This window comes from Erythrolamprus reginae, chromosome 4 (genome assembly GCF_031021105.1).
Source record: "Erythrolamprus reginae isolate rEryReg1 chromosome 4, rEryReg1.hap1, whole genome shotgun sequence".
NCBI classification, from domain to species: domain Eukaryota; kingdom Metazoa; phylum Chordata; class Lepidosauria; order Squamata; family Dipsadidae; genus Erythrolamprus; species Erythrolamprus reginae.
In genome coordinates this window covers 34,242,294-34,266,447 of record NC_091953.1, presented here as the reverse complement: position 1 = coordinate 34,266,447, position 24,154 = coordinate 34,242,294, and the positions used below count along the sequence as shown (strand labels likewise).

The window sequence follows — 24,154 nt, the reverse complement described above, 5'->3', positions numbered from 1 at the left end:
AGCACCATGTCCACCCCGTCCCAGTTAAAAGTGGTGTTCTCCAAGGTAGTGTACTGGGACCAACGCTCTTCATTCTCTACATCAATGATCTTTGCGATTACATCATAAGCAACTGTGTCCTCTTCGTCGACGATGTAAAACTCTTCAACACCACCAATAACACAGCTACTTTTCAAAAAGACCTGAACTCTGTTTCTGAGTGGTCTAGCAAATGCTCTGTCCTACACATTGGGAAAATGAATCTGAACTCCAAATACGAACTGAATAATCAAATTATCACAGATAACCCCCACTCAGTTAAAGACCTCGGTATACTAATAACAAAAGATTTAAGTGCCAAAGCCCACTGCAACAACATAGCCAAGAAGGCTTCAAGAGTTGTAAACCTAATCCTACGTAGCTTCTGCTCTGGCAATCTCTCACTACTTACCAGAGCTTACAAAACCTTCGCCAGACCCATCCTCGAATACAGCTCGTCTGTTTGGAACCCATATCGCATCTCAGACATTAGCACCCTTGAAAATGTCCAAAGATACTTCACCAGAAGAGCCCTTCACTCCTCCATTCGAAACAGAATACCCTACGAGACTAGACTTTCAATCCTGGGCCTAGAAAGCTTAGAACTAAGACGCCTTAAACATGATCTAAGTATTGCCCACAAGATCATATGCTGCAATGTCCTGCCTGTCGGCGACTACTTCAGCTTCAACCACAACAACACAAGAGCACACAACAGATTTAAACTTAATATTAACTGCTCCAAACTTGACTGTAAAAAATATGGCTTCGAAGCGTGGAACTCATTACCAGACTCCATAGTGTCATCCTCAAACCCCCAACATTTTACCCTTAGATTATCTACGGTTGACCTATCCAGATTCCTAAAAGGTCAGTAAGGGGCGAGGACAAGTGTACGAGAGTGCCTTCCGTCCCGTCCTATTGTTCTCCTATATCTCCTATACCTTTCTCCTATTCCTATATCTCTTCTATTCTTTCATTGATATGTTATATTCCTGTATCTTCTTTTCTATTCTTTCTTAGATATATTTTACTATGAGTATATCCTCTATAACCTTCATTATGTATTTTACTATGTGTATACCCACTAAAACCGTCATTGTGTATTGGACAAAATCAATAAAATAAAATAAATAAATAAAATGAAAGTGAAACTAAAGTGCAGCTTTAGCTGCAAGGAGACAAGAGGCAGAGGCAGAATTTTATTTTCTTGTGCTAATTAGTTGCTGAATCTGGATGCAAGGAGGTAATAACTATAAATGTCTATAGAATGTTCAAATTATTAGAGTTATTTTTAAAAGACTGCTTTATTATTGTTCTATACAACTTAACAAAATGAAGAAACTTTTTAAAATAAATGTTTGATATGAAGAGGCTCAGTGCTATTGCATCTTCTTTTAGAGAATAATGTATACTTCCAGAAAGCCAAATCAGTTTTAAAGATATGTACAAGTATGATCTGAAATGTAGCAGTGTCCTGTTTAATATTAAGATAAGGCAGCTGAGTGAAATCCTGACTTAGTCATGTTTGGAGTAGATCTATTTAAATAATTGGAAGAAGTTAGTGTGACTACATTTAAGAAAACTTTCTGGCATTAATATGCTGCCATAATGTACATTCTACTAAACAAATAATTCCCTCGACACTGTCATACTTTTTACTAAGTCTGCACTTCTATTTCTACTAGTTTTTTCTCATCATCCCTATCATTCTTTTCCTCCCACTTAGGACTGTATGACTGTAGCTTGTTGCTTGTATCCTAAGATTTTTTAAAATATTGTTTCTTCACTGCTTATTTGACCCCTATATGACAATCAGTAAGTGTTGTACCACATGTTTCTTGACAAATCTATATTTTCTTTTATGTACACTGCGAGCATATGCACCAAGACAAATTCCTTGTGTGTCCAATCACACTTGGCCAATAAAAAATTATATTCTATTCTATTCTATATTCCCTCCCTTATTTCTGCAAGCTAAACATACCCACATTCTTTACCAATTCCTTGTAGGATTTGATTTTTGGTTCTTCAAATCTTGTTTGACTTTTCACTGTTCTTTCAAAATTGTAGAATTCAATTTGGATACAAAAATCCAAAATGAGGTCTGACAAGGGTACAAGTAGAGTACAGAAATTAATTCTGTAATCTGTTTCTCTTCCTATATCTCAGATAGCATACCCTTCTAGTGTCTGTCTCGCATTGTATTTTTTTTTTTTTGTTATTATCGATGTGGTAGCTGTTTGTCCTTGATTAGTGAAAAGCCAGCAGAAAGGTAAAATCGTGGTGGCTCCCAGAGCTGCTAGACCCAGGCTGCAAATGAGAGAGGTGATGATATAATAGAAAATGGAACAGTAGAGTAGTCCCAGTTCTGGCATTCAGCCTTCACCTTTTATAACAGATGATTATATCCTTGATAGCCCTGGGTTTTAGCTTCTACTTTTGAATGCCAATAAATCTGCCCTGATTCACAAATTAATTGTGAAGAATGGGCCAATTTGGCATGTATAACCATATGTGAATTCTCCCTACAGAGAAATAGGTTCTATAAGATAAAATTTACAGAATTCCAGAGAAATCTCCATATAGATGTAATTGATTTTTTGAAGTGGATAATCTCTGACTACCTCAATCAAAGCAGGTGGAAACATAAACACTTGAAAAATGGAGAAAGGTGAACTACAACAATCTTAGGTTGAAATGCGATAAGCAAAGATTTAATTTAATTTATTTGACTTCTATGCCGCCCAATCCCGTAGGACTCAGGGTTGGGTTTTAAGATGGGTTGGGTTTAGATGAAGTCGTAGGACTCAGGGTTGGGTTTTAAGATGGGTTGGGTTTAGATGAAGTCATCTCTTTGCAAGGATGATCTTTCTCATTATGCCACTTTTTTATTCTTGTGATTTACTAGTCCACATGCATGTTTTCTGGCTGCATTTTCTGTCCCTTTAATCCAAAGAAGCATTCACACTGAATCTGCTTTGTAAATCCCCACTAACAATGGTAAGAGGTAATTTTATATTCTCTTTTAAGAATGGTCAGACATAGGGTATGCAGGAAATGGTACCCTTCTATCCTACCTAATGTGTCTTCATAGCCTTAAAAACTATATTCTTAAAAACTAAGCTATTTATTTATTTTATTTATTTGATTTGTATGCCGCCCCTCTCTGGAGACTCAGGGCGGCTAACAGCGACAATAAAACAGTGTACAATAGTAATATGGTATTAGAAATGATAAAAAATCCATTAATATAAAAACCAAACATACATACATACATACCATGCATAGAATTGTAAAGGCCTAGGGGGAAAGAGGATCTCAATTCCCCCATGCTTGGCGGCAGAGGTGGGTTTTAAGTTGTTTACGAAAGGCAAAGAGGGTGGGGGCAGTTCTAATCTCTGGGGGGAGTTGGTTCCAGAGGACTGGGGCCGCCACAGAGAAGGCTCTTCCCCTGGGTCCCGCCAGGCGACATTGCTTAGTTGACGGGACCTGGAGAAGATCCACTCTGTGGGACCTAACTGGTCGCTGAAATTCGTGCAGCAGAAGGCGGTCCCTGAGCTATGCTCAGAGAGAAAAAAATAGCAGAAAACCAAAATCCTGAGAAATATAGAGGAAGAAATAAACCAAAGAAAGTAGAATAAAGAAAATAAAAATAACAAAAAGAAATGTGAATAGTCAATTCTAGAGTATTATAGCAGCAGTAAAAAAAAGGAAGTGAAATAGACAGGTCAAAACTCCACTAAAAGCTCAAGCTAGGAACAAGCCTCTGCCAAGAAGTCTCACACAAGCTCTGAGTCATATAACTATGAATCATAGAGACTATTATAAGATCCTTGTCAATACTATATGTATAAAAATAGAAATGGTTTTGTTATAACATCCCAGCAATCTGTAGAAATCTAATGCCTGTGATAAAACTATCAGTGATCAGTTGATTAATTCAAGCCTGTTTTGTCACCCATACTCAGTTAATTTCTCAGGTGACTAGCAACAAGGTTAATTTACCTGTGACTTCTCTGGTTTACAATATTGGAGTCTATATGCCAGTGGCACGTGATCACACTAATTACTCCGCGGGGTTTGGAGTTTGCTTGCTATGGTGGTGTATATTAAACATACACCATAGAATATCCTGACAATGCATTTCTCATTTTACAATATGTCAACACCTACAATTAGTTGTATATATTTGGTTTGGCCTGCATGGAAGCAAAATTAAGTTAATAGATAACATAAAGGAAGGAAGGGAAGAATGAATATTCAACTTTGCTTGAAGTAACAAACCGATGAAATCAAGTATAATATTTTATTCTTGTTCCTTTTCATATAATACCATCTACAAAGACACAGAGCACAAATTTAAGTCATTAGACATAACCATACATTTAAAAAAATTCATCATGAAAAATTATTATGTAGATTGTTGCAACAAGCAGTCTTGCGGTATCTTAAAAATCAGCCAAGTAGCAGGTTAAACTCAGTTATTGTTTATGATTCCTTGGTACCAATGATAGTTGACAAAATGTGAAAAGCCACATTGGCAAGTTAATCAAGGATGTATATAACTTTAGTACACATGATAAACTAATTATATATAAACATATACATACAGTACATGCACCAACAGCTTTTCTCTTAGCAACTGATGAACTATAAAATCTGATATTAAACACTGAATCTATATAGGAATGGATCAACTCAAAAGATTTACAATTCTTCAACTGAATTAGTAACTTAATTATCGACAAGTTACTGGATTCAGAATATTATCAAACTGTCATAGTGCAGTGAATTAAGAGAATTTATAATTTTGAGTACCATACTGCTTTAAAACAGTCTCAAATTAAAGCCACAGTCCATTCAGTGAAACATGGGAGGTGGGGAGTAGAATGGGATTTAGTGGGACAAGAAGTTTCTTCTCAGGGAATTTTGACTGAGGTCTTATGAGAAACAGGCACAAGATCTATTATTTCAGGCTTAGAAACCAAAGCTCTGGGAGATTTGGAACTGTAAGATAAATTTGGGAGGGAAAATACAGAGGAACTTTTTAAATTCAATATTGCTCTCTCAATTTTTGACAATTTTATAACTGTCTTTATTACAATGTTTTTCTGTCTGGGAGGAAACAGGACCGGAAAAGACGGGGAGAAGCTTCCATGGGGCCTCTCTAGGAATCTCCTAGGAAGAAACAGGGCCTCCACCCTCCCTGTGGTTTCTCCAATCACTCACATTATTTCTTTTTACATTGATTCCTATGGGAAAAATAGCTTCTTCTTACAAGCTTTTCTACTTAAGAACCTGGTCATGGAACGAATTAAGTTCGTAAGTAGAGATACCACTTTATATATATGATTAGTGATTTTACTGAGCCTCAATGCAAGCTCAGTGCAAGCTAATGAGTTTTATTTGATTTATTTGCTTTATAGAATTCTTTGTTTTTATTTTGTTTGCTTTGTTTTGTTTTGACTTGGGATGAATGGGTGGTCATACAAATTGGACAATTAAATATACACCTGCTTAGGCATAGTAATCCTGATGATGAGATGAAGCTGAAACTATTTATTTAAAAGTATATTTTGGAGAATTTCCTATTCTGTCACACTTTATCTCATTTTACAGACTATCAGCCTGTTTGAGAATGATGCTAGTAGAACTATCTGAAACTTTCACCCAGATAGAGGAAATGCAAAAATTAAAATCATAATACTGTTGATTCTAACACAGTCAAATATCTTGTTAACACAGTATCCTATTACAGAGTTTCTTAAAGTGTTGTTCTAGGTACCCCAGAAGACCTCTCGAAAGTCATCAAAATTATTTGTCAGTCTATGTTGAAAAATAATACAAAATCTCATCAAACAATCATGGGAACTGCTAGCAACAGCAAATGCATCAAATTTAATTTTTAATATGGTTTATACTAACCAATATAACCCATACAAACAAAAGCTCTCTATAATTTTTAAAAATTGGTAAACAGTCCTGAAAGAAATACAATTTAAGAAACATTATCTTATTATGTTCAGAGAAAGCAAATATCTAATTATGGACTTGCAAAAAAGCAAGAGGGACTGAAAACTTCACTAAGGTCTAACAGGTGACACTTCATCACAAGGTTATCCTTACATTTTACTCAGTCTAATAGATGACAGGTAAAGGTTTTTGAAAGAAAAAAATAAAGTAAAGTTCACTAGCAGAGTGATAGGTGACTTGAAAAGGAAGTATTCCCCAATCCTTAAATTATGAATGTCCATTCTAGAATGTGAGTATTTCTTCTAAAAAGTAGAAACCAGAATAATTTTTAATAGTTAATTAATTATTAAATCATTTATTTCTGATTTAATTTGGATTCATAGTGGCTTTATTTTTTCCTTTCAAAAGCCATTTTTTAAGCTAACATTTTAGATAAATTATTTCTTATTTAGTGTTTCATTAGAAAATGCTTTTCTAATGTTTTTTTGTATTCTAGACTTATTCTAGTAATTTCATTATTACCTTCTGGCAAAAAGTGGCTGGAGGTCATTAGTTCATATTTTTGTAAAAAAATTGGCAAATCCCATGTTATGTGTATCCTTGCCAATATTTACAATACAAGACAAAGAATTTGTCTTGATTCCTAACAAGAATAACCAAACAGACTTCTGTTATCACACACTGCATTTAATGCTGGTTACATTACAGACTTACACAAAACAATTCAATTTCCTTAAATAATTGTACAGGTATTTATATTTTTTTAAATGTTATAATTCTTATTTATTCGACAGTAATAATAATAATAATAATAATAATAATAATAATAATAATAATAATAATATATTAGATTTGTATGCCGCCCTCTCCGAAGACTCATTTATGACTGCCACTAAAAACAATTCCAGAAAGGGTTAGACATAAAGAATTGTCAACATTCACAGAAAAAAGTACACATACTTTTTGAGTAAAAAACACACTTTGCCCCTAAAATAGGGAAATCTTGGTGTGTCTTAAACACTGAATACAGCCATTTTGGGCCTACGAACCCTGCCCTACATGTCCTGTTTTCACCCAAAATAGGCCTGTTTTTTGCAAAAACACGCCAAGGGTTTGGGTGGCCTGCAGAATGCTCCTGGGTGCTGGGGATGGCAAAAAGTTTTTTTTCCTTGTTTATCTCTTCAAAATCTTGGTCCTAGTCACCTGAATTATGGATGCTTCACAGATTGCATTCCTTTACATTTCTTTAATAGATAGGAGTTGTGACATACCTTGACTTTTTGCTCTGAGTCTCTGGGTCCGAAAGACGTGATCCTTCAAATAACCTGGCCCCAGTTTATGCAGGACTTTAAAGGTGATAACCAGTACCATGACTTGTATCCTTCAAAAAGCACATTGCAGTAGAAATGGGAGGTGACTAGAACATGGGTAACTGTGAGGAGGGCATACTGATCTAGGAATGGATACAACTAGTGCACAATTAGCAATAGTTCAAAGGCTTTCCTGGATATAATTGTCACCTGTTCCTTGAGAGGAGATGTGAGTTCAAAAGAACTCTGATTATGCACCAAGTAATTCTGGGGCAGTACAACCCCATCCATGTCCAATGGTGGTAATTCTTCAAGAATCAAAGCCACTCCACCTTTCCAGGGTCAGGTTTTAGCCTATTATTCCCATCCGGACCTCAATAGCCTCCAGGCATAAAGATAGTGCGCTATCTCATGGAACACTGCTTAATTCACGAGAGATGTACGACTCACAAGATGGGAGGTAAACAAATTAAATAAATAAATATTAGCATATTGGTGATATCCTCACTCTATGGTGATGGATGATCTCACTTAGCAATATCATATATATGTTAAAGAAGGACAGAAAGATCACTGCAGCACCAATTGATCCCTGTGGGGGTCTCACATAGTAAGGGTCAAGTGTCGAACCTCTTGCTCCCAATTAACACCAATTGAAAACAGCCTTGGTAGAAGGACGTGAACCAGGGCAACATGGTATCCGAAAATCCCTTTTTCCAGAAAGATATTATTGACATTACTTAAAACATGGAGAGGCCAAGTAAAGCAATTATAGATGCACTATCTCTATGCTGCTAATACCAAAGGTCATCAAAAAGTGTGACCATCCCATATCCAGGCCTGAATCCCAACTAAAGCAGGCAAATAATCTGTTCTGGATCCTCTGATGTTGCAGCATGACCCTTTCCCAGAAAGCAAAGCTTGGTAACAGGACAAAAATTGTCGATTGGGTGAGACCTAATAATGGGTTCTTAAGGAAGGAGAGAACCATAGCCTCCTTTAAGGACTGGGACCTATTCCTCTCCTCTAAAGAAGCATTTATAATCCATAGTAATCATTAACACATCACACACACACACTCTCCAGAGGATTTTACCAGAGAGGGGAAAACTAATCTAAAATACAGATGGCCAAGCTCATATTCCCTAAAATCATGTCTACTACCTCAGGAGCAACAGCCTCAAACTGTTTCCAGATAATTGGGAAAGGACCTACAGTAGGCATTTTCCCTGGGCCAGTGTCCACAGTGATATCTGATTGGAAATGAATCTGACTTTATCTGTCAGAAAAATTAGCAAATTCCTCAACCCCAATCTTAGACCAGAGGAACTTGGGTCACTTTAAAAAAGTCTGTAGCATGATTATCTACAGAAGCAAAATGGACACAAAAATAATTCTGTTTCACTGCATGAATTGTCACAACATAGACTTTAATAGAAGCCTAACTAAAATTTTCATCTTCTGCCAGTGGCATTCTAGACAATGATCTGTTTTAATCTATCTCAATCCCTCCACATACCATGTGGCAATATGAGATCCACGGGTCAGCAGAGGGCATGTGGCAACAATCCTATTTATTCCAGATGACAACTAGAATCTCAGCAGGATTATGCAGATGTTCAGGTATAATCCCCAGCTCCCACTGAGTGCATTGAGGGTGACCTGCTCTACTCCGCCTTCCTGCAAAAGGATGCAGCGCTACAAAAGCTGATAACCACCAGATCATGATTGAACCAAAAATAGGTCCATCAAATCTAGATCACAAAGGCACCACCCTGACAAAAACAACAAAGTTGGCAAGTGACCACTTAGTCAGACCATGAATTATTTTGGACAGGTTCATGGAAGTCATGGTTTCCATGAATTCCAAAGCTACCTCTAATTCCATTCCAGGGGAAGGCAAATTGAAATACCCTCCCCCCCCAACCATAATTCTGATTGGTAGAGCTCACCCTAATAAAAAGAGTCTCACAGGGATAATTGTGGAGTGACTTATCTAGTAACAACCAGAAATGCTCTGCTCCAATAACAACAACTGCACCACCTCTCCTACCTATAATCTAGGCTTCTGTCCCCCTCAATATCAGCTGGGAACATTTCCAAGAGAGGGATCCCAATCATGTCTTGTTGATACATGTCAGATCAGCCTTCTGCAGGATTTTGCTTTTCTGTGAAATAAGTGAAAACTGAGATAAGTAAATGACACCCATTTTCCCCCCATAGTTCATAGAGCAGACACTTTGTTTTTGATGTATGACATCATATTCTTGTAAATAATGAAACAAATGAAAATGGTATGGACTTAATCTTGTCTTTTAAATGCCACGTGGTACCAATAATTATGTCTACATCATATGGTTTTATTATTTACAATATGTTAAATCATATGTCAAAAGCAATGTCTTCTATATGGAATAAAGATTGATGGATGCCACTTACTTATATGAGTTTCAACTTATTTCATGGAAAATTGAGATTCTTTGGGAAGGTACCAATACTTTTTTGGAAATATTAAATAGGTATTTGATTGAACTATTTGTGTTTCTGAATAAAGCAACATTTTCCAAATAATAATACACCAAGATAGGATGTGGGCAATAATAGTGAACATTAATTTAGATTTGGTGAGGAAATCATTCCATTTTCAATTTGCAAAACCATTAGCTTTGTATATTAGCTTGCTTGAAGAATCCAAAAAATACATCACAAGATATATTATTTGATCTCAGTTAAATTTATTTATTGTATCAAATAAATCTCACTTGAATCACTTTGTTCAAATTTAATATTTAATTTAGTAGAATTATTTTATACTTGCAGCTTTACAAATTAGAGATGACAGGATACCTTCTCTGACCTTAAGACTTTGATTCTTTTAGTTTCTAGAAAAATGTCATGCATTAGAGCCATAGCACATCTTTAATAATGTCACAAAATGAAAGAGTAATTGGTACCCAATATCTATCAATGGCTATTAAGTTTTCAGGTTACTGAGAAACTAAAATACATTTTGATCAACAGTAAATGCACTGTCTGGAATAGGCACTCTTAGATACTTTATATAGTTCAGCTATATAAGTCAATGTGTATATACACAATTATCAACACCTCTATTTTCAAATATGTACTTCTGGTAATTGTTTTGAATTAATTTCAGTTGCTTTCTTATAGTATTACCCTTGCATTTGAAAGTACAACTTCCATCTATCTCTATACAAATATCAGCTAAAATGCATATATGCGATTTTCTCTTTCTCATACACACACATGTACGTACGTATAAAATCTGGCAGAATTTTCAGAAATTGCAAGCTTCTGAGATGAACAAATGGGCATGGTTTTCTTTTTAACTGTTTTGAACACCATGTGTTGAGAGAAAACAACAGAACGGAAACTGCTCATCCAAAATGCTAACTTGTGGTACAGCACAGCCAAAAAGCAGGTGTGTGCCACACAGTTTACTTTTCTAACATGCCTACCACATGTCACTCAATTCTGTTACCCCATTTACTTTATTTGGAAACTTATTCTGTTATTGGCAATAGTATATGGCTCAGCTTAAGATCTTTAAGAAAGTGTATGACCTTTTATATTAAAATATAATTTGAGAAAACGCTGACTAGAATAATAGAAGCTCATCACAAAATAATCCTTTGAATTATCTGTTCTGTCTCTAGATTTCACAAATGTGCTTCAGATACTGTTATTTCCATTAGGATAATATACTGCATAAAATCCAGATATGCAATACAATCTTACTAATTTGTACTACTGACTGAGAAGCTAATCCATGAATTGACCTAACAAAATTTCAGAATATTTTTCCGCAGAACACATTTTGTTGATTCATTTAACCAATTATCTTTATATGAAATGCTAATACAGAGAAAAAAGATACATGATAGAGAATAGCAAGACTGTTCTTAGGTAAAAAACACCTGATATACCCGGAGGAAAGAATGCAAATTTAACAAAAACAAAACAAAAATACTTCGTAGCTTCAAAAGGCACGCTTTTGATATTGCATCAGTATTGTAATGTCATTGTTTATAAAACCAACATAAAAAAATAGAAAAAAAATGTTCACCAGTGTATGTCCATTACACATAATTTAATTTAAAATGCATATCTAAAGTAGGTTTCCTGCTTCTAAAATGCAAGCAAAGACAACAAAAAAGAACTTCAAAGTTTATAGTATCTTTTGACCCTGTGCCAAATCAATTCACTGTTTCATTCATTTGCAAACAGGTGGATGGGAATGAGACAATAGGGTCATAGCTCAATAGCAGTTCACTTGCTGCACTGGCAATTTTTTACTCCCTTCTCTTTCAGAATAAAAACTTATTATTGTAGTTTTGAACTATGCCTCCATTTATACTTGTAACTGCACCTTATTTTTTCACTGTAGCTTTGTATATATGAGAAATAATGTCCATCTCTGAATACTGAAATTTTAAGTTGACTGAAGGTAAGAAAGAACACCAAACTAAACTAGAGAATCACAATTAATTGAAGTTGCTACTATGGCTATGGATTAACTACCCAAACATTACAAGCAAATGTTAGGTATCGAATGCTACAAAAACATAATGATCCTTAGCTCCTAAAACAAAATTTAAGGGACAGGAGAAAATAAAATAAAATCTTACTAATACTTGCTGAAAGCAGGGATGAGAAAGCTGTTGCCTTCCTGATATTTTGGATTAGAATTCCAACAATTCCTTGGCATTCTTCTGTCTAATAGGGCTTGAAGTCCAAAACATGTAAAAATATCTTATATAATTTCAGAAGCCATTTTTTCCCTAAGAACTGTACATATACATAAATATAGGACAAGTTTTTTATGCAGATATACTGGCACTGTGATGTGTATTTCCTCAGAACAGACAGCTAAAGAACAACTAAAATAAAATAAGGATATATTCTAAGTAGGGACTGGACGTATTGAAAAATACAGTCCCTCAAAATGGGTAATGAATAATGCCTGGATTCAGTCTAAAAGATTTATTAATTGTATTATTTCTTTTAGTGCTGAAAATGCTCAATTCTCCCCCCAAGTTTATAATGCTAGTAATCCTAGAATTCATGCCTATGCTATGTTACTAATGCATCACTCCACCGATCTCTGCGAATGTATGTTGATGTCACATGCTCAATGCTCACTTCGTAGTGTCAACCATAATGAAAATTTGGAGATTTAACTGTCTGTTAATCAACATATATTTTCTGGATATGGAAACATAATCAAATTGAATATGGTAGCCTATGGACTGTCTAATTACATAGTTCATAGCAATAAAAGATTCGGTGAGAATGAAGAACTAACATGAAATAAAATTAAACTCTTGCAGTCAATGTAGGCACAGATCTTTGAATGCTTAGAAATATGTGCAGCATCTTGGTTAACATTCTGATCTGGAGAAAAAAATGTGTAGGAATAATGTTTCGTTGATAAAACATACTGAATCTGTCTATTATGGATGTTGACACTATTATAGAAAATGACTGATATCAATGCACACAAGAAAGAATAACGTTTTTTGCACTGATCTCATCTGAAATTGAGATAGCTGAAATGTGGTAATAGCACAAATTCCTTGGCATTGTATAGGTATTCTATAGGTACAGGTTAATTTTCATCCTCTTCTTCAGAGTCTATTTCTCATCTACTGTCTTTCCTAAAATATCCAATAAAAATCACATATAATCACATTTAATTTTTATTCTTTTCAACCCAGAGTATGTATCTGAAAACTAAAAGATAAGGACAAGACAAAAATTTGAGGGGGGGGGGGATTTAAAAAAAAGAAAAAAAAGTTCAGATTGAGATCAGACCAGGATTTACAAACAAAAATATTCAAGGGAAAAAAAACCTCAGAGCATTCCTAAGTAGCTAGGTAGCAGCTCAGATTATTGAGCCCTGCTTCTCATTGTCCCATCCCTTTTTTAAAAAAAGTCTGTCATACGCTTCCTAATACAGTGATAACTCGTCTTACACACCCCTCGTCATACAAACTGTTTGAGATACAAACCCGGGGTTTAAGATTTTTTTTGTCTCTTCTTCCAAACTATTTTCACCTTACAAACCCAAGCCGCCACCACTGGGATGCCCTGCCTCTGGACTTCTGTTGCCAGCGAAGCACTATTTTTGTGGTGCTGGGATTCCCCCGAGGCTCCCCTCCATGGGAAACCCCACATCTGGACTTCTGTGTTTTTGCGATTTTGCAGGGGAATCCAAGCAGCGCAAAAATGGATGCTTCGTTGGCAAAGGAAGTCCGGAGGTGGAGTTTACCAGCGAGAGGAGCCTCAACGAAATCACAGCATCACAAAAACATGGAAGTCCGGAGGTGGGGTTTTGAGGACTTCCGTGTTTTTGTGATGCTGCGATTTCGCTGAGGCTCCCCTCGCTGGGAAACCCCACCTCCAGATTTCCGTTTCCAGCAAAGCGTCCATTGTTGCGCTGCTGGAATTCCCCTACAGCATTGAAAAACCACGGAAGTCCGGAGGTGGGGTTTCCCATGGAGGGGAGCCTCAGGGGAATCCCAGCAGCTCAAAAACAGGCGCTTCAGCTGGCAAAAGGGGTGAGTTTTGGGCTTGCGCGCATTAATCGCTTTTCCATTGATTCCTATGGGAAACATTGTTTCATCTTACAAACCTTTCACCTTACAAACCTCGTCCCGGAACCAATTAAGTTCGTAAGACAAGGTATAAGGTCACCCAAATGACCTTATGGGTGACACAACAGGGGGAAAACAGAAATACAGTGATCCCTCGGTTAGCGCGGGGGTTACGTTCCAAGACCTCCCGCGCTAACCGATTTCCGCGTTATACTGGATGCGGAAGTAAAAACACCATCTGCGCATGTGCGCCATTTTTTTCATGGCCGCACATGCGCAGATGGTGGAGTTTGCGTGTGGGCGGCGGGGAAGACCAAGGGAAGGTTCCTTCAGCCGCCCAACAGCTGATCTGCTCCGCAGCGTGGAAGCAGCGAGGAGCCGAAGATGGGGTTTCCCCGTTGCCGCGCTGCGGAGCGGATCAGGTGTTGGGCGGCTGAAGGAACCTTCCCTTGGTCTTCCCGCCAGACCACTTGCCGCTTGCCAGTCCACGCCCCCCTGGATGAGCGGCCCCGCATGGCCCCAGCGCTGGACTCCGTTGCCGAACGCCGAAACCGGAAGGGGCGAGGTGGGGAGAACGGGAGGCTCAGCATTCCGTCAGTCGCAGCGCTGGCTGTCAACTTTTCTTTTTAGCACTGGGGAGGCGTCAGCTCCTCCCCAGTTTTAAAAAGAAAAGTTGACAGCCAGCGCTGCGGCTGACGGAATGCTGAGCTTCCCGTTCTCTCTCCGCCCCCCTCGCCCCTTCGCCCCCCTTTGTTCCTAGGAGAAGTGCTGGTGAGGAGCAGAAGGTCTGTCTTGCCTCAATCCCCAGCACTTCTCCTAGGAACACAGGGAGGCGAAGGGGCGAGGGGGGGGGAGAGAAAACGGGAGGCTCAGCATTCCGTCAGTCGCAGCGCTGGCTGTCAACTTTTCTTTTTAGCACTGGGGAGGCAAGTCAGCTCCTGCCCAGTTTTAAAAAGAAAAGTTGACAGCCAGCGATTGTTCCGCTGCCGCCAGCATGGCCTGGCTGGCAGCGGAAGATGTAACGGAGCCCACGGGGGATTCGCCTTCCTCCCACCCGCAGCCGAGACTGATCGTTGGCTCCTTCGCAACCTCGGAGAGCTTCCAGGGCATGAAAGCTCACGAAAACCAGGAAGCTCTCCGAGGTTGCGAAGGAGCCCACGATCAGTCGGCTGCGGGCGGGAGGAAAGCGAATGCCACGGGGCTGGGCTCGGCTCCCCCCTCAGCTCCCCCCCTTACCAGCCCCGCCGCGGAAGGCTCCATTCTGTTCCCTGCCGGCCCGATTGAGCGGCCGGCGGTCTCCATTCAGGGAACAGAATGGAGCCTTCCGCGGCGGGGCTGGTAAGGGGGGGAGCCGAGCCCAGCCCCGTGGCATTCGCTTTCCTCCCGCCCGCAGTTGACGTCCACCCCCTCCTCGGTGTCCCCGTCACCCAGCGTCCCCACGCCGCCTCCACCTCCCGGTAATGCGCCCGACCTCTGCCTCTCTCTTTCTCTCTCATATACCACGCCGGCAACAGGGAGAGAAAGAGAGAGAGAACTAGCGTGGACTTATTTTTTATTTTTTAATATTTTATTTTTTTAATTAATATTTTTTGAAAAACCGCATTGCAGCGTTTCGCGCTAATCGAGACCGTGCTAATCGAGGGATCACTGTATCCCCGCACTCACAGTTATTTGTTATACCAAAAAAAAAAAATCCCACCCAAAAACAACCCATATATTTTTATGCCAACTGCTGTGTGAAAAAATTCCTAAATCTATGTTCTACATGCTCTCCCTAACTTATTTTCTCAGCATAAATATTTCATAGTAATAGAAAACAAGAGAAGATATTTGGAAAGAAATTAAAGGAAGGAATTGGAGTGACATGGCTGCAGTGTTCCAATATATAAGAGACTGCTACAAAGAAGGATGGGTCAACCTATTCTCCAAAGCACCTGAATATAGAAGACGACGCAATGAATGAACCAACCTAGAACTAAGGATAAATTTTCTGACCATTAGAACAATTAATCATGGAATGGCTTGCCTTCAGAAGTTTCTAAGTAGAGATTGGAGTCTACGGAGAGGGGTGGCACACAAATCTAAATAATAATAATAATAATAATAATAATAATAATAATAATAATAATAATAATAATATATTGAAATGGCAAGGTCTTCTGCTTGAGCAGGGACTTGGACTTTCCAAGGTTATTCTGTTTGAATAAATACATTTCTAAGGTGACCATGTAATTAAATCATCCTTTTTAAAACATTAGATCCAAAATATTAACTTTATTTATTGAATTCCTTGCTGATATCAAAATGATATTAAACTGTCTGCTAGTTAGATACAACTTATTCTACAAGAACTTTCTCTAGTCTATTAAATTCTGAGAGAGACTATCAATAAACTTTGCAATAGAGAACCTTTGTATATTTAAGATGCTGTCAAAACCATGAATGTTTGACATCCTATTAGGTTGTTGTACAGTAAAATGCATATAGTATGAGTCCTATGAATAATCCAAAGTAGAATCAAGCATGAGTTTCCTGTAAATGGGAATTATGCTGTTTACATGGCAACTGCTTTGCTTTTTAGTTATGCAAAACATTTACTCCAAATAAAAAGCAGGGTGTGATTCTTAAAGGTATAATGACGTATATATAAATTGTACTGGACATTTAATTGGTGAAAAGCCAGCATAAGTAAGAAGTACAATAACTTTAATTTATGACATATTCATGTATTATAAAACAATAGATAATCAACCACTTGCCAATGCTTTCTTATATAAACAGTTGAACTATGTGGTTATCTGTACAATTTTGATTAAAGACAGTCTTATGAATGAAAGCAAATATACTTGTCCTAGTATAATATTGCAGGGTCCAATCTGCGTTGATCAGCGGAATCAGAGGTTTAATCTTTTGAGCGTTTGGACTCTTGCTGAAGTCCATCCTGAAGGAACTTCCCTCTACCAAAATGTATGGAATGTGGAGAGACGTTTTCAGAAAACCTGTCTCTATATTCCGATAGAGAAATTTTTCTGATGGGCTCCATCAAGAGTCCAAAAACTTGGAAGACTAAACTCTGTTTCCAGTGATGCAGATTGGATAAAGACAGACTGCCACAATGCCTTCAATACTGTATAATTAGATTATTTTTTCTTTCATTTGTGATTCTAGATTATAAAATTTGTATAGATAATAAAATATAAAACCAGGACTGGCCATGCAAAGTTAAATACAGCAAAGTAAACAGTTCAGAAGTTCTCTGTTTAAAATAGCCAATTGTAATCCAAATGCAAAAGGAAGTAAAAATGGAAATCCAAAGCAGAACCCAGACATGAGAAACAGTTACTTACATGGCTGATGTAAGTAAATGTAAAATATACTGACTATACTGACAGGTCATCAACTGGTGATCTGTGACCAAATTTTGGTGGTCCGTGAAAGACGCAATGGACACTTGCCTTCTGAGATGGCGGCACTTGGGGGAGGCAGCTACTGCTGCTGCTCTGGGGTTCCCCGGCCCCACTCAACCACACTTCTTAACTGGGTGCCAGCCCATCCACACTATGTGCGAAGCAGGCGGCATCAAGAGACAATCAGCCACACCTCCCCACTTAGCCTTCCTCGCCTGGAATTGCTACAATGCCCAGCTCTGCCCACCGCCACTTCCTGAGAACTTCCTGGGAGATGGCTAGAGCAAGGGGCAGGTGGGAGCATCTAGCATGCTCATCCACCGGCTCTCCGACAGCACCACTCTTGCCTTGGCATCCCTGGAGCCTGAGGCCAGCAGAATTCCATAGGTACGTGCCCTGATGCTGCCTGGCCCCAGAAAGTCCTAGAGCTGAAGATGAGAGAGGCAGCATTGTCGGGCTGCCCATCCTCCCAGAGCACTTTCTTTCTTCTCCCATCACTGAGAAGAGAGAAAGAGAAAGAAGAGGAAGAAAGATAGATACAAGAAAGGAAGGAAAGGGAGGAAATGAGGAAAGGAGAAGAGAGGAAAGGGGAGTAAAGAAGGAAAGAAGAGGAAAGAAGGAAAGAAAAGGGAACGAAAGAAAAGAAAAGGACAGGAGAGAAGAAGGAAAGGAAAGGAAGAAAAAGAAAGGAAGAGGAAAGGAAAGAAAAGAAAAGGAAAGACAAGAAAAGGAAAGAAAAAAGAAGGAGAGGAAAGAAAAGGGGGTAGGGAGGAGAGGGGAAGGAAGGGACTACAGCTACAGCTCTGAAGTTATGGGACTGACTTTCCCAGCAATATCAGCAACCCACTGTCAAATAAACTTAAATTATATTGTAATAATTACACTAACTTTAATCATTTTGTTACAATTAAAACAACCTTTATATATTTTTATAATTAAATAAGCATTTATAATATTGTTATATTAAATATGTGCATTTCATATTAATAAAATAAAAGTTCTCTGATCATTATTTTACAAATATATTTATCTTTTCAAAAAAATCATATTAGTGGTCTGTGGGATTTAAAATTATAAATTTGGTGGTCCACAGGGTTTAAAAGTATGACCTTAGTGGTCTCTGAGGTTCAAAGGTTTGGGGACCTCTGGACTAATAGACACAAGACCCATTACTTGCTTGGTACAATGAAACTTATCTTATAAAGTATCAAGCTACTGAGACTAACTGAAAGTCTTACATGGATTATATAAGAGTTTTAGCTTGCCTCAGTAGCTTGATACTTTATAAAATAAGTTTCATGGTACCAAGAAAATAATCGGCCTTGTGTCTACTAGTCAGTATATTTTTCATTGTACATTGACAATGAATATATTGCAGAGAACAGTAAAATGTCCAGGCTTGGAAAAAGTCAATTCTAGCAGTAAACAAAATCACATAATACCACCTACTATCGGCCAAGAACTGACAAGAATTAAGAATATTTACTATGTATAAATGTGGTATTTAAAATGCAGTGTGGGTGCAGCATTTAAAATATTGAACTTGGATTGGGAGTTTCCATGTTTAAGTCCATCCTTTCTTTCAGCCTAACTATTGCATAACTATTGTAGGAAAAAACTGGAGGGTAGTATGTTATCTATGGTTTACTAGAATGGAATAGGAATCTAAGAAATAAAAATAAATATTTTTATTTCATAGTCCTGAATTAGTTCACAGCCTCTTTTTAGGTCAGATTTGTGGGCCTATCTGTATTTAATAAACTGTATTGCCTCTTAACATTCCAATTTGATCAATGCCTCTTATCCTTCGTAGTTCTTTTTTAGTGTGTGTTTGTCTTTGAGTCTCCTAGTGACTGCTGGACAAATCTCTGCAGTTTTCTTGGCGAGATTTTGGGAATGGTTTGCCATTTTTGGCTTAAGAGAGAATGACTTACGCCAAGGCCACCCAACTAGCTTCTGCCTAAGGCAATCTAAAACTCAGTATCCCAGTTTCTAACCAGGTGCCTTAACTACTAAATCAGACTGAAACTTTGGTAGTTTTACATACATCACATTCAAGCAATTTTCCTGGTATTTAAATACTGTGTTTATGTCTGTATTTATCATACAGTCCATCTTAGTTAAATTATTGAACTAAGTCCCATTGCAAGCAATGAAATTTGAATTAGAAGCTATGAATTTGTTTTAAATTAGAATTAGAAGCTATGAATTTGTTCCATTTGTATTTCATTTTAACTGTAGATGGTCTATATAGCTATAAAGTAGAAAATTTTAAAGCCGGAAGTAATTAGAAGAGAATTAATCAAAGACCAGGATATTAATTTGAATAAGTAAAGATAAATTAAGAAAAGATACAGAAATGGCATATAACTTTTTAGAAAAATTTCTAACATTATTCACACTAATATTGCAGAAACAAAAATATGTGGAATTACCTGTTAGCACCTGTTTCTTCATTCTATCATCATTAATATACTACATACCAGTAGCAAAAATGATTTATGTCACATAGAATCACTCATTTCCTTTTTACACTAATAATGTACTGTATCTCCCATATTTAAAATTATAACTCTTCCTAAACTAATTTTATTTTTAATCTCAGAAACAATCACATAGTGTAATATTCCTTGACATATTATGAAACAAAAAGAGATCCAAAGCAATTGCAGAAAGATGAAAAAAGTTAAAACTACTAGGGAATGCTCTGCGGAATTATCAAGACAGGAAAACTTTGCAGATGTTACTGTCTCTCTAGAGGAATAAATGCTTGCATTTTAATATTCTCAACAGCTGGTTCCTGTTGCATGCCATCAGGATGATTCAGCTACCTACCAAAAACATCAGAAGTAGCAAATATACTTATAAACATTTTTTTACAATTTCTAGGTTACTCCAATTATTTTAATGAACTTATTTTTAATTAAATTATTACTAACAGTTTCAAACTATTTCACTGTATGGAAAGATGGTGAACCACACCTGCTCTTTCATAATATGGTATATATCTTAATCTTTACTTCAATGTGAATATCAACACCTGTCTTTTAATATTTATTTGCTTGTTTATCTATTTAGCAGATTTATGTAGTCACACAACTCACACTGAAAATGACTTCAGGGGACAAAGAATTAACTTTTTTTAAAATACAGCTTTTAATAAAACATATTAAACACCCCCAAACCTCTACTCCCTGATTTCTGTATGATTGGTTAGCATCTTTTAACCTGAATTATGGTATGTATACATGGCCATCTGAAAATTAATGTTCTTATTGCATACAAAATCACATTTTAATTTCTTAAGGTCTTAATTTAAACTAGCAAATAAGTTCATGATGGAAAGTTTATTATCTATTCTTCTTCAGTTTAATGTGGCTAGTAATTGGATCCTACTAAATGAAGAATAGAAACATAAAGGATGAATTGTTCAGTTGAATACTGAAAGAGAAACGGAAGTTGCTACTTCTCATCTTAGACTCCAAACCAATGAGTTTAACAAATTAAATTATCACTTGATCATTCTCTGCTAATCGTTTAAAAAAAATCAAAATCAGAATGTTATAATGGGAAGCAATGAAGTTGCTATAGTAGAACTCTCAAGAAGGAAGGAAGGAAGGAAGGAAGGAAGGAAGGAAGGAAGGAAGGAAGAATAGTTACTATAAATATAATATAATCTATCGGTGTTTTTTGCAAGTACAGTATATAGAAGACCAATATGAATTTCCGGATGCAGCACAATACCTGCAGAATATCAGGTAATATCTTCCAGGACACAGAAATTACAAGTTCCTGTTTATCTTTTGCTAGTCTGATCCTGGATACTTCCAGATTTTGCTTTGATTTTGCACCAATTCTGCTCTAGTGTTAGAAATGTAAGAAGGATTAGGAATAACTCGATGACACTATGATTAATATATAATTAACTTGGATTTCCTCTTTGTTGGATCTATTCGTTTTCAAACTACTTAGAAAAAAACAGTAAGGAGGAAATGAGCAAAACAAAAAATGCCATTTTTCAGCAGGTGCAGACAAAAATGTAGAGTTAAGACAAGATGGTACATGCTGTTCTTGGATAAGATTGATTACATGTACCTCCTTTATCTATTGCTTGCTGTGCATTAATGAATGTGGATTCATATTGCAGACCTTTAAAGTCAAATGTTCCTTTTCTATCACATCTCATGGGCCTTCAAATTTGTAAACATTTTTGTTAAAAAAAAATGTACTAAAATTACATAAGAGATCCCTCATTAAATAAAATAAATAAATAACTTTTAAAAAAAATTAAATGTAGCTAGTCGATTTTAACAGCTATTTCTATTTTCCCTTAGAAATTTACCCAATTCCTTTAAAAACAGTAGGCTAGAAAATAACAGACTGCAAGAAGAGGTCAAGGACCTGTTCCTGAATTAGTCTAGGTCTAATGTTTTTTGTTACAGAAGGATAAATTTTGACTAGACAGTAGAAAAAAATGCTTCATGGCAAGAACAATTTTACAAAAGATGGGGAAGAAGGTAGACTCAGTTTCGCTGGAGGTTTTCTAGCAAACTATTTATATTTTTTTATCCATTTATTGGGTTTCTATGCCACCCCTCTCTGAGGACTCAGGGCGGCTTTCTCAACGTCAGACAATATGTTTTAGTTCTGAATTTCCTGCACTGAGGAAGACATTAGATTACATGATTTAAAAATCAAGTTTAATTCTAATCTCCAGAGTATACACATTTTGTTCAGGATGCAATCATTGTAATTACTGTTTTACATTAATTGTGTAAACTATGCAATTACAACATGATTTGTGTAAAAAAGTAATAAAAATATTTTCATTTTCTATACCATTATAGAAAAATGATTTCTCAGTAAGGGAACATTTCAAAATGAATTGAAGCCATTTTATTCTCTAGAATCAGAAAATACCCCAATAAATTCTGATGAGAGAAAAACTCACATGTAACTTTAAAATATAAAAAAATAAATAATTTATTTTTTGTTAAAATGTAATGTAAATTATTCTGTAGGAAAAGCCATTATGTATATTCTGTAAAGCTATTCACTGTTAGTTTTAATATATATCAAACCTTATGTACTGAAATATTTACCGCAAAAGAATTTTGGATTTTGAAACATAAAAATATATTACTAATGTTTGTACATATATAGTATAAATATTGATAATGTGAGGATGAAAGCCGCAGTTTTAAATAGATTTTCCCCCTTTGAATAGAGTCTGGATTAGGATTGTATCTCTGCCAATTGATCTTCTCAACACTTAAGCACAGATAAATGGCAGCATCTTCACTATCTGCAAAACAAGCATTTCTACATACTACATTTCTGAATGATTAGGCATTAATGGCTTGTAGGGTGGATTTCAAATAAAGAAATGACATGAAACACATGACAAACAAATGCGTGATTATAAAAGCTGATCCACATGTAGGTTTAAGACCAAGTTTTTAATAAAGTTTAAAACATTGAAATAATAAAATGAAAAAAAAAAAGAAATGAAATACAAAAACATAACAAATGGAGTAATTCCAACTTACATTTGAAGAACCAATGTAGGCCCTATAATTAGAACAAGAGCTCAGGATGAATGTCTGTAAATTCTGCTCTGGCTCTTATGTAGCTTGGCCAACATGGACCCAACAAAGCTGTGTGACAATGCTTGTTCACCTGTAAAATAAAACATACTTACTTAAGTAAGTTATATGACAAGCTCTAGAAATTTATTAACAATTCTAAAGGATTTACAGAAGTACCTACATTGCCAATCACAAACAAATATCTACAGCAAATTAAACAAAAAGAGAATTGAAAAGTTTCTGGGGAAACTTTCTGGGGGAAAAAACTTATTTCTTAGTTGTTGATAAAATAGTAAAGCACTTCTACAGTTAAAGATTCATAACAAGGGTGTATAGATTATGAAGGGTAGTAAGAAAATAGGCCTTTGCTGCAGAACTAGTGACACCATGAACACAGAGTAAGGAAAAGACACAACCTAATATATGCAGGATGTTCAATACTTTAAAAGTCTCTGCTAGCATTTAGAAATGGATCTAGAAAGCAAACAAGCAATCAGTGCAGGTGTGTTAAGAAAAGAGTAATTTGCCTCTTATGGCTCATCTACATACGTTAGTGGGCTGCAAAATTTTGAATTAAGATGCAATTTCTGAACAATCTTTAAAGATAACCACACCTAGTATAATGCAGTAATCCACATGGGAAATTTTAGTAACCTGAGTCTCCTGAACCAAACCCTCATTTGATGGAAATGACTGCAGGCAACTTATCAGATTGATAAAAGGCACTAATCAAATACACAAGTGCTATCTAGGAACCTTGAAACGATATAAGTTTTAACAAGTGCTACAGTCTACAAAATGTGTTCTTTATGGGAAATATAACCATATGAAAGACACCACCATCTTTAGGCAATTTTGTCTTGTCTACATTAATCTTTAGTAACTTACTTATATCTTCATTCACGTATTTCCTCAAGAACAATGTCTGTTTTTGATTTGATTGAAATCAAATCAGAAATGTTACCACAAAACTGAAGTCAGAATTCTTAGGAAATAGAAATAAATTTCCAGAAACTAAATACTAAAAAAAATTCAAAATAATACAAATAACAAAATCATATAATGAATAAAAAATTAAGTCAATATCATTATTATAGAATTTTTTGAAGTTTTTTTTTTAAATGATGATTCTATCAAGTATTCTAAAACTGTAGTTGAAATTACTGAACTACCACTCTCCAAATTCCCCAACAATGGCCAAATTGATTCAATAAGATACCGTGGATTAAAGTTCTCAT

General features: G+C 36.4%; 1 protein-coding gene across 15 annotated transcripts in view; it reads right to left on the bottom strand.

Moving 5' to 3' along the window:
• ZBTB20 (zinc finger and BTB domain containing 20) overlaps window positions 1-24,154 on the bottom strand; it is a 635,906-nt gene that overhangs the window by 82,794 nt on the left and 528,958 nt on the right. For all 15 annotated transcript variants that reach the window (XM_070750021.1, XM_070750012.1, XM_070750019.1 and 12 more), the window contains one exon: window positions 22,878-23,007. The gene's annotated coding sequence lies outside the window, so the exon portion shown is untranslated. The remainder of the gene's footprint in view (window positions 1-22,877; window positions 23,008-24,154) is intronic.